The following is a 10654-nucleotide window of genomic DNA, read 5'->3' as shown; positions in this document are numbered from 1 at the left end:
CCTTGCCAAGCGGGCAGTATCCATGCCCTGATCCTCGGAATCTATCCCATTCAGTGCCTACGCCTCTTTTTAGTGTGTGTAGGGTGGGGGGCAACAAAGTCTATGATTACGAATGTTCTCAGTCTGTGTCCCCTCTGATCACTGAATTCAGATGCACAGACGCAACAGCCTACTCTCAGACCAGGGCTTGGGTTTCCGCCCTCAGCTGGATTCAGGATGTGAGGGGGAAACCATCTTTTTAGGTGTTGGATGACTCTAATTGACTCTCTCTTACACATTGGAGCTTATCTGCAAAGAGATTCTCACGGCCAGATGCCTGACTTCATGCGGCTTGGCGTGGGCAGAGACCGAGATTGTCCCACTTAACAGGTAGTCATTTGACAGATGGAGCACCCTCTCCGCTGTGGCTGAAGTGTGTGTGTAGGCAGCAATAAGCATTTATATACTGTAATGGACTTTTAAATGTCCTACAAGAGCAACCACGCAGGGATATGAATCCTACTCCAGAGTCTTTTCACGCTCTAAGACCAGAGGAGAAATTTAAAATCGCGGTTGCAAAAGGTTAATAAACTCAAAGTTCCTTTAAAAGCATGTACCGCCATAGTGGCCTTCAGATTGTTCAGATCGCAGTCACATCTTCAGTCAGGCAAGAGGAGGAGGAAGAAGAAAGGAGGAGAAAACCCTCAGGACTCGGAGGCAGGTTATTCTGTTTGCCCGGCCTTGCAGAAAGGAGGTCTTGAGTGTTTTCTAATTTATTTATTTAGTCCCTCCAAGCATTGTGTCTTTCCGTTGATTCGCCCGCGCTGACGTAATAACCCCGACGTAAAGCTCTCGACCGCTCGGGAGCGCCTTACGTGCCTGCAGATATCGTGTCGTATTCGGGCAGCGTCACCTTGTCTCGCTGCGGCGCTCGCTCATGTGGATCATTCAATGGGGGGAGATGGTTCTCTCTTAAGCCAGGGGGCTTTTCCCACCCTTGGAATGTGGATGCACTCGCTCGCTGACGTCTCAGACTTTATTCTGTGCGCAAAATAAAGGACGTAGTTCTGAGGGGGGGGGGGGGGGGGGGGGGCAGGCAGACGAGCGGTTAAATCCCTCATTTAGGGTCCTATGGCTCAATGAGATGGTCAGAGCGCTGGCGACCCAACGCCAGTCCCTCCCTTGAAGACTGAGATTGTCCTTGTGTCTTGGAAGTGATGAAGACAAACGGATGGCTGTTGAAGGGCCTGTGTACAGAACAGTAAAACTCAGGATGGCTCGGCTGAGGACAGCTTTCTTGTTATGCACTTACTTGAAATGGAGGTCGATGCTTTTGCCTGCGAGCACAGACCCCTCGCGTCAACCCTGCGGTTGTTGGTCAGCCTTTTCTGATTAAGATGAGATGGCACATTAAAATAAATACAGGCCCAACTGGGGGGGGGGCGGTCATGTGCGGTTTATCACTGCGTCGGCGCTATTAATGGCTGCTGACGTTAGCCATCAAAGACACGGAACGAATGTCAATCAATCAGCCGTCATTAATTCTTAATGAGGCGCGGTTTAAAGGCTTCCCGTGGAGCAGAAAGCCAAAGCACAGAGCATTCAGCGGCCATTTTTGACAATATTTTCAGGGCATACATTCGATAAGAACATACAGTCAACACTAATGTAGGTCTTTGAACCAATATTTGTCTATGAGGAAACATATTCCCCAAACCGTTCAAAGCCTTACGACCCCTCCATTGATACCTGGCATCCCCCTGTGGGGTCTGGCCCCCACGTTGGGAGCTGTAGTTCTAGATGAAACTAGATTTTTATTTTTTTCCCACCTCAAATTTGTTTCTTACTGAAAATAAGATCCAGGAAAATGGTTTTATATTCATCTTAGGTCTATAATTAATGAAATTGTATTAAAACTAATTATGCTAAACACATTAAAGCAAAGACAATTTCAGTATTTAACTAAAATAATTAATGGGGATACATGATTTTCCTCCAAGCAAATTGGCTCTGAGGCAGCAATTGGCTCTGAGGCAGCAATTTACCAAAGTGGTTGCTAAGTGATAATTGGAATGCGACGGATAAAGCTAACATACAGACATCACAGATCTGCAGTGTGCTGATTCATAGTGACCCAGTCAGTGCTGTAGAATGGTCTTTTTTTTTTTTTTTTTTTATATATTGGAAGGATGGCAAAAGCAGGGCTACAAAGGCAGGTGAAAGAATCTGGTTTCTGTCCCAACCCAGTGCTCCTTCATGTCTCATTTGTGTGTACTTGCTCCAGACTGCTTTGCGTGTTTTGGGAACAGCCCCACTGAGACAGATCTTCAAAACTCTTTCCTCCCTCCATCCCTGGCGCGCCGGCTGCTTTTTCTGCTGCTGGGTGTTCAGTGAAGCACCTTGATGTGAAGCAGTGTGAAATGATGGGTGAGGCCATTTGGGATTTGGTCCGAATGAGCTTATGAGGTCTTGTGGATTTGGCAGGGCACTGCTCCTTTAGGTATTGTATTTGAGTGACTAAAGGGGTACTAATTCTAAATCCCTCTTATGACTGTATCTTATTGTGTATGAATGTTCATGTAGGGTGAAACCCCTCTGGCCGGAACTATAAAGCAAGCTTAAATCAAGTCAAGAATCAACTTTACCTTCAACACTGCCCTTACAAACAGCCTTAGTTTGGCTCAAGGATAAATATTGGATGCCACTGGGCCATGCATATTTTAAAAAAGTAGCTCTGAATATCAGACATGGAACCACAGTATTGTGAGCAAAGCACATATTCATCACTAATGGCGCCTGGGAAAATATGTGTTTCCAAAACACGTGTCCAGAGGCTTTTCCCCAGGAAGAGTCGCTGTGTGTGTGTGTGTGTGTGTGTGTGTGTGTGTGTGTGTGTGTGTGTGTGTGTGTGTGTGTGTGTGTGTGTGTGTGTGTGTGTGTGTGTGTGTGTGTGTGTGTGTGTGTGTGTGTGTGTGTGTCCCTGTGTCCCTCACGGCTCTCCTCCATCCTCTCGGCCCACATTTAGGGAGCCCATCAGTAGCAGTAGGAGGATCTTTTAGAAATTCCAACCTTCTTCACCCAGTGCTAAAGCTCTCCAAAGGGAACCTGAATCTCAGCCATGGAGCAGAAAATGAACGAGGTAAGTACTGGAGGAAAACACAAACAGAAGTCTGAATTCACGAATTTCTAGCGTGTTTAACATGCTCTCTCTCTCTCTCTCTCTCTCTCTGTCTCTCTGTCTCTCTGTCTCTCTGTCTCTCTCTCTCTCTCTCTCTCTCTGTCTCTCTGTCTCTGTGTGTGTGTGTGTGTGTGTGTGTGTGCGCGCAGAGCCCCACCAACACATCCCCTCAGAAGCATATGAAGAACAGGTCCAAATCCACGGATGAGATCCAACAGACCAAGAGGGTGAGGTTACTGTTCATATTCACTCTATTCCTATTCCATCTTCCCCCCTCCAAGTTAAAGCTGTCCATCCTCTCTTTCCTCTCTCAGACTTTCTCCTCACAGAAGTCCCTACCTGGGAGACCGGAGCTGGAAAAAGTCAAGGTGTGTGTGTGTGTGTGTGTGTGTGTGTGTGTGTGTGTGTGTGTGTGTGTGTGTGTGTGTGTGTGTGTGTGTGTGTGTGTGTGTGTGTGTGTGTGTGTGTGTGTGTGTGTGTGTGTGTGTGTGTGTGTTCCCTCTTAAACACTGTCTACAATGAAAAGTGAATCTCGTTGCAATCTCTTTTAGTGTCTTTGTATCTGTCAGTCTTTCCATCCATTTTCCTGTTTTGTTTTTTTTCCCCTCCTCTCCTCCCTTTTCCCCAGCCCTCTTTCAGTCTCTTTTTCTGTCCCTTTCCCCACACCCTCTCGGTACAATTATTCAAACCTCACCCTGTAAATGGGTGTAAATGTGTGTGTGTGTGTGTGTGTGTGTGTGTGTGTGTCCTGCGCATCCTTAATAGATGTTGACCAAAACAAAATGTCAGAATAATTACATTTAGATAATGTGATTGGTTGTTTTTATACGACGTAGCCTATTACCAACCCCCCCTTAAACAAAAAACGGAAAATATAGGTCTCTACGTCCAATGTTGCATACCTGGAAAGACTCACTTTGAATGAAACAGCTTCTTCCAGGGCTCATTACTTTGTGCTGGCCTGCCTGTAAAGCTCTGTCTACTGTATTTTGTGTTCCAGGAGCTTCCCGATGGCTCAGAGACGCCTTCGTCTTCCACCGAGGATTTGAAATGATACTGAGATCGGGATCCCGCCCAATCCCACCCGCCATCCCACCCTGCTAGAGTCCCCATCCAACCATTAGATAAATCATAAACAATACATAAACAATGTATTAAATACAGAGAAACACACACGGCAACGAGAAGCGCTGCAGTGAGCTCCATTACAAGGCAACACACACGCATCGAGACAATCGTGAGACCATAACGCCATATCCATGCTGCTCCATTGCACCGTGAATGTGCAATGACAATAAAAGTAACTTTGTGGAGTGTACAGTTCTGCCTCTTTTTCTATAATGATATAATCGAAGAACAGACTTTATTATCAACCCATCAGAGAGAGAGAGAATTAAATATACAGGAGAGCACAGTAAACTCACCGGGTAATGTAAAGCAGGCACTATATTACAAATGAAGAACTAGAAAGAAATACAGTATATATGTATGCATAATTGTATATTTAAAATGAATTTGTTTTATTTTTCACTTTTTTTCTTATGTTTTCAACTACCCAAGGCGGGGTGAAAGCATAACATATGTGGCGGATGGATGGGATACGTGGCCTTTTAGTATCTCCTCCATTAGGTCTCAATTAGGAAGCATCCTGCTTCACCGTCTGAGTGCTACATGATGACTAATGCAGTGCATGTACTGTATGTCACATTGGTGTGCAGCAGGTGTGTGTGTGTGTGAGACCCCAAAGTTTGCCCTATTTGGAGGAATGGGTTAATGCATTGGATGACTAAATGTGATCGCTGAGAGAAAATGACACATTTACCCTAAGTAACTGAGGTAAGAAAGCAGTGGAGGGGCGTAGATGGGTATATGCAATTATGTACAATATTGATGGATCTGAGTACAAACGCAAGGCGTGATATGTAGTCAAAAGATACAGTAAAAGCATGGGTGAAGACTATGAGGAGACTATTTCTCCTACTGCTAATTTGACCAGTATCATGATGTTGATGCAAAAATTGGCAGAGGAAAACCTGATTTAACATCTGATGTCAAAACTGCCAAACTACGTGCACTAATGTGAGGTTGGGAGATTCACGTGGAACAAGCAGAGGGTTATGAGAAGAAATCTAGCACAAATGGAAAGTTGGGGTATAAGCGAGAATAGTCACTTCATGGGTATGGTGTGATTTGAGCAGGCACCCCTGACCTGGATCTAGGTAATTGGGGACCCAGGGTCTGCATACCTGCTGCTCATTGGTTGGTCTAACGAGCAGCAGGTAAAACCCCCATCTCCACACTCACTCAAGAGAGAGGAGCCCTTGTCATGCCCTGTGTCCATCTGCTCCGGGGCTTGTTCCATCAAGCCTCTCTCCACAACAAACTTGTGGTTTTCTACAACCCCGTCTTCTGTGTCTCTGTGCTGGAGATCCCTGAAAAAGCTGCTTGGGTGGTGCGTTGTAGGCGAAACTGGCACCTGAATAGGGACTCTCTGGCACTGGGAAGGGACACAGAAGGGCCGTCCGAAGACGCCCTGAAGCCACCAGTGGTTCAACCGCCGGCCCCAGCACCAACCCTCTCCTGACTGGCGGCAGCAGCACCCAAGGTGTCCGGCGCAGAACCGGGAGAGAAGCAGTTGCAACAACCACCACAGGTAACCACTGGCAGCCAGCTTCTCTGCCCAGCAGCCACCGCCGGGACCGCCCAGCAGCTAGGCCACCCCTCCAAGCAACCCCTGCAACAGCCAAGCCCAGCCACGCCTCCACCAGCCAACACAGGAGGTCGAGGCTCCACGCTCCGGAAGAGAGGACGGGAGTCTGCATCGTCGCCCCGGGGGAAGGAAGCCGGTGGACCATACTGTTCTGGGGAACCAGGTCCCCTGGAATGGGATGAGTTTATTTTTTTATTTTCTTTTTTGGGGACAAAAGGCCTTCTCCCTGGCCTCAGTTAAGTGGTGGGGGGATGGTGTGGTTTGAGCAGACACGCCTGACCTGGATCTAGATAATTGGGGACCCAGGGTCAGAGTGGCTGCTTACCTGAAGCGCGTAGGTTGGTCGAATGAGCAGCAGGTAAAACCCCCATCCTTACACTTACTCAAGAGAAAGGAGCCCTGTCATGACCTGTGTCTATCTGCTCCGGGGCTTGTTCTATCAAGCCCCCTCTCCACAATAAACTTGTTTTCTACAACCCCGTCTTCTGTCTCTGTGCTGGAGGGCCCTGAAAATGCCACTTGGGTTGCGCCTAGTAGGCGACGCTGCCACAATGGGCTAAAACAAACAAGCAGGTATTGGAACAAGATGCTGAACGAGTATCTGAATAAAAAGTATCTGTTCATTGCCTTTATGCAAGGGAAAAAGAAAATGAGAAAGTGATCACGATAATATGAGTTGATGACTTGGTCATTGCTGCCAGTGATGAAAATGCACTGAAGGTTGTTTCCCTCGCTTAAAGGTTACGGGCTGGCAAAAGTAATTTTACAGAAAATATGTCCTGCCTTATGAGGGGACATACAGCGCCTGTCTGAGCGTCGTGTTGTGACGTTGCCCTCTGCTGTCGAGCAAGCAAACCTCTGCGCTCCGCGACTCCATTGCACCTTGTGCCATCTGCCAACTCCTGGCGGTGTTTCTCGGCCCTGAACCTGTCGTCGAACTTTGATGTGTCCTCCATGATATATGCAAGGGTGTCCCCGTATCCACCATCAAACCTATCGCCTCGACACCACGGCCTGGCTGGATCTCCGCATCCCTGTCGCACATCCGGAACGCATGCTCCTTGCTGCCTGGCTCTGGAAACTTTTCGCACGTCAACCCGCCGCTGATGTGTGCTGCTTTTACACTGACTACACCGCTGCTTGCGTTGACATGCTCTGGCTTTGTGTCCTCTCAGGCCACATCTGAAGCCCACTGTGTCCGCGATCTCGGCTCCCCGGTCACTCGCACTTGCCAAAACGCGTCTTGCGCTCGCGTCTCAATGACATCGTTGTCGGATGCTGTTGCGCGCATCTTCTCAGTGTCCTCGTAGCTCCGTAGTTTAGTTTTGAATTTGGAGAAAGGCATTACCTCCTCGCTTTGCATGACATGAATAGCAAAGGGTTTAAATGATTCTGCCAGTCCCTTCAAAATCATTGCTACTAACAGCCCATCACTCAATGTCTCACCAACGTTTCTCAACGCTGATGGCTGTCTCTGCACATAAAACGTATTCAGTCACACTCTCACTGCTCGACTTTGAAGTAAAGTAAGTTCTGTACACAGGCTAATTATACACAGCTTCCATTAGCCTGCATAATACTCTCAGAATCTCGGGCACTTTCTGCCCATCGTCCGCGGATTCTTGCATTACCAGCGGCTAACCTTTATCATCCAGACACTGGATTAACTCCCCATATGCCCTTGCAATTTTTTGCCTCGTCTTCCTCCGGTTCTCCTTCCTCATTGGGCTCATTTAAAATGGTGTCCTTTACCCCTTGCAACCGAGGATGGCCCAAAAACGTTGTCTTCCACAGTCCAAAGTTCCTTTAATCTCCGTCTTAAACTAGCCGAGACCAGCGGCTACTCGCCTCGTGGGTTGGTCTCTGCTACACAGCATGCTGACTCTCACAGGGCACGCAGTGCGTTGCAACGTTTCTCTCGGTGGCTAATCACTGGACTCCCTCTACACACGCACACACACACACTTAGAAACACATATCTCACTTTAATATCATGATGCGTCCCAAAGGTTTTTTCTTTTTATCCACATTCACTAAAATGAATAAACCTGTAAACGGCTATCTCTCTCTCACGCAACTACCAGGGCCTCAGCACTCAAAATAACATCACTTGTGTCCGAGGGGGCACATTTGGTCTTTGCCGCTGCTGCCTGTTCCCGAATAACAGTCTGAGATCAGCAGGTTCAGCTGGACACGGCTCAGGGCATTGCTGATGTGACAGAACTGCGGCGGACTAATTATTAATTACTTTGCTCACTCCATAGATCTTAATGTTTCGGGTGATATATTTATGAGGGCGGGTGCATTGTTTTGGGCTCACACATGATGATTCTTGTAGTTCACAACAGTTATCCCATGACTCAAATATGAAAAAAGGCCCCCAAAATATTATTTTTTTAAAAACACATTACAATGATAATTTGTGTTTTGGCTTTGTCTACATGCAAAGCCTTAAGATGTGGTGCGGAATGTGTCTTTCCTCGTTTGGCCCCTAGGTGTCAGTTGTCTCTCGCATTGAGGGACCCAAGACTTAACTCTTAATCTTGGATCCCAGCTGTCTGTAAATCACTTGAAAATTGCTGGTGGAGCAAAAAGCCTTTTCCCCACTAAGACACAAACAGCACACGTCCTCATGAAGTTTGGTGTTCTTAGGTGTGTGTGTTACTGATTGACCAGTTGTGCTACAGGTTAATCAGCAAGACTGTCCTGGACACTTAATAATGTAGCAGCTCAGGTATCATCTTCACCATCGACGATGAACTGCACCCAAGAAACTTTCCAACCAGGTAAGAGTTGATTTTTTTTTTTTTTTCTCTCCGATTAACAATAAATCTTTTTCTCGCTGTGCATCATCGATGTCATGGTTTCAAGCATAATTTCAGCTGAATAATTCTGATTCAGGGCTGTCGGAGGGCTGCTTGGGCTCACGCAGAGATCATGTCAACAGTTGTGGGTTTGACACCGGTCCCCGGGCGCTCCCAAAGAGCTCTTGATGTGTTTTCATCATTCCAGCCAAACTCAATTACTATAAATGAGGATCTGAACTGCATGAATTATAAGTTGCCGGTCAAAAGGGTTGCGTTTTGGGGATGCATTGAGTGAAAACTGACAGATAAGATGGTTAGTGCTGTAAGGCAGGCAAAACACACACACACACACACACACACACACACACACACACACACACATACACACATTTCTGCTTTAACATCAGTGCCCCCTGCATTGCAACTCACACTAATAACCAGGAGAATGATGGCACAGAGAATCGGATGCAGTTACTGTAATTACTGTAATTTGATTACTGAACCAAACTCGCTTCCCCCCTTTTGGCTTTTTAAGACACGTGCTAGGACTCCCTCCTTCCACCGGGAGTCACCGAAATGTACGCGGTGACTGAGCGTCTGAGCTTGTAAAGCGGCAGGCGTGAAAGGGACAAAAACTGCAGCCTCTCCTCACTTTGAGGGGGAAGTGGCAGAAAAACCCATTGAAGACGCAGAGCGAGTGGGGTTTCTATGGATGGCGGCGGAGTCGACTCCCGACTCCGCAGATGCAGATGCGGGAACAGAGTGCGAGGGACGGAGCTCGCGGCCACGAACCGGATGGTTCCTTCATCGACTCCCAAATGCACTCATTTGTTGGAGTGGTGGAGAAACTCCAACCGAAACGGCTGACCCCACCTTTGTTTTGATAGCCATAGCTTGGAGGTTGACCTTAATGGTGCCTTTACACCGCCTTCCAAATTATTATGCAAATTGAATTTCAGTGTCATAAACATTATATTTTTTGTTTACAGTTAAACTCATGGATGGTATTGTGTCTCAGGGCTCTTTGGATCACTGAAATCAATCTCAGACACCTGTGATAATTAGTTTGCCAGGTGAGCCCAACTAAAGGAAAACTACTGAAGAAGGACGTTCCACATTATTAAGCAGGCCACAGCTTTCAAGCAATATGGGAAAGAAAAAGGATCTCTCTGCTGCCGAAAAGCCTCAAATAGTGCAATGCCTTGGAGAAGGTATGAAAACATTAGATATTTCACAAAAACTTAAGCGTGAACATCGTACTGTGAAGAAATTTGTGGCTGATTCAGAGCACAGACAGGTTGGTGCAGATAAAGGTAGAATGAGGAAGGTTTCTGCCAGACAAATTCATGGGATTAAGAGAGCAGCTGCTAAAATGCCGTTACAAAGCAGCAAACAGGTATTTGAAGCTGCTGGTGGCTCTGGAGTCCTGCAAACCTCAAGGTGTAGGATCCTCCAGAGGCTTGCAGTTGTGCATAAACCTTCTATTCGGCCACCCCTAACCAATGATTACAGGCAGAGACGGTTGCAGTGGGCCCAGAAATACATGAAGACTCATTTTCAAACAGTCTTGTTTACTGATGAGTGCCGTGCAACCTGGATGGCCCAGATGGATGGAGTAGTGGATGGTTGGTGGATGGCCACCATGTCCCAACAAGGCTGAGACATCAGCGAGGAGGTGGCGGAGTCATGTTTTGGGCCGGAAACATGGGGAGAGAGCTGGTCGGCCCCTTTAGGTTCCCTGAAGGTGTTAAAATGACCTCAGCAAAGTAAATAGAGTTTCTGACTGACCTCTTTCTTCCATGGTACAAAAAGAAGAAGCGTGCCTTCCGTAGTAAAATCATCTTCATGCCTGACAATGCACCATCTCATGCTGCAAAGAATACCTCTGTGTCATTGGCTGCTATGGGCATAAAAGGAGAGAAACTCATGGTGTGGCCCCCATCCTCCCCTGATCTCAACCCTATTGAGAACCTTTGGAGC

This window comes from Zeus faber, assembly GCF_960531495.2.
Source record: "Zeus faber genome assembly, chromosome: 10".
In the NCBI taxonomy this organism is placed as follows: Eukaryota; Metazoa; Chordata; class Actinopteri; order Zeiformes; family Zeidae; genus Zeus; species Zeus faber.
Note: the sequence above shows the minus strand (reverse complement) of the source record.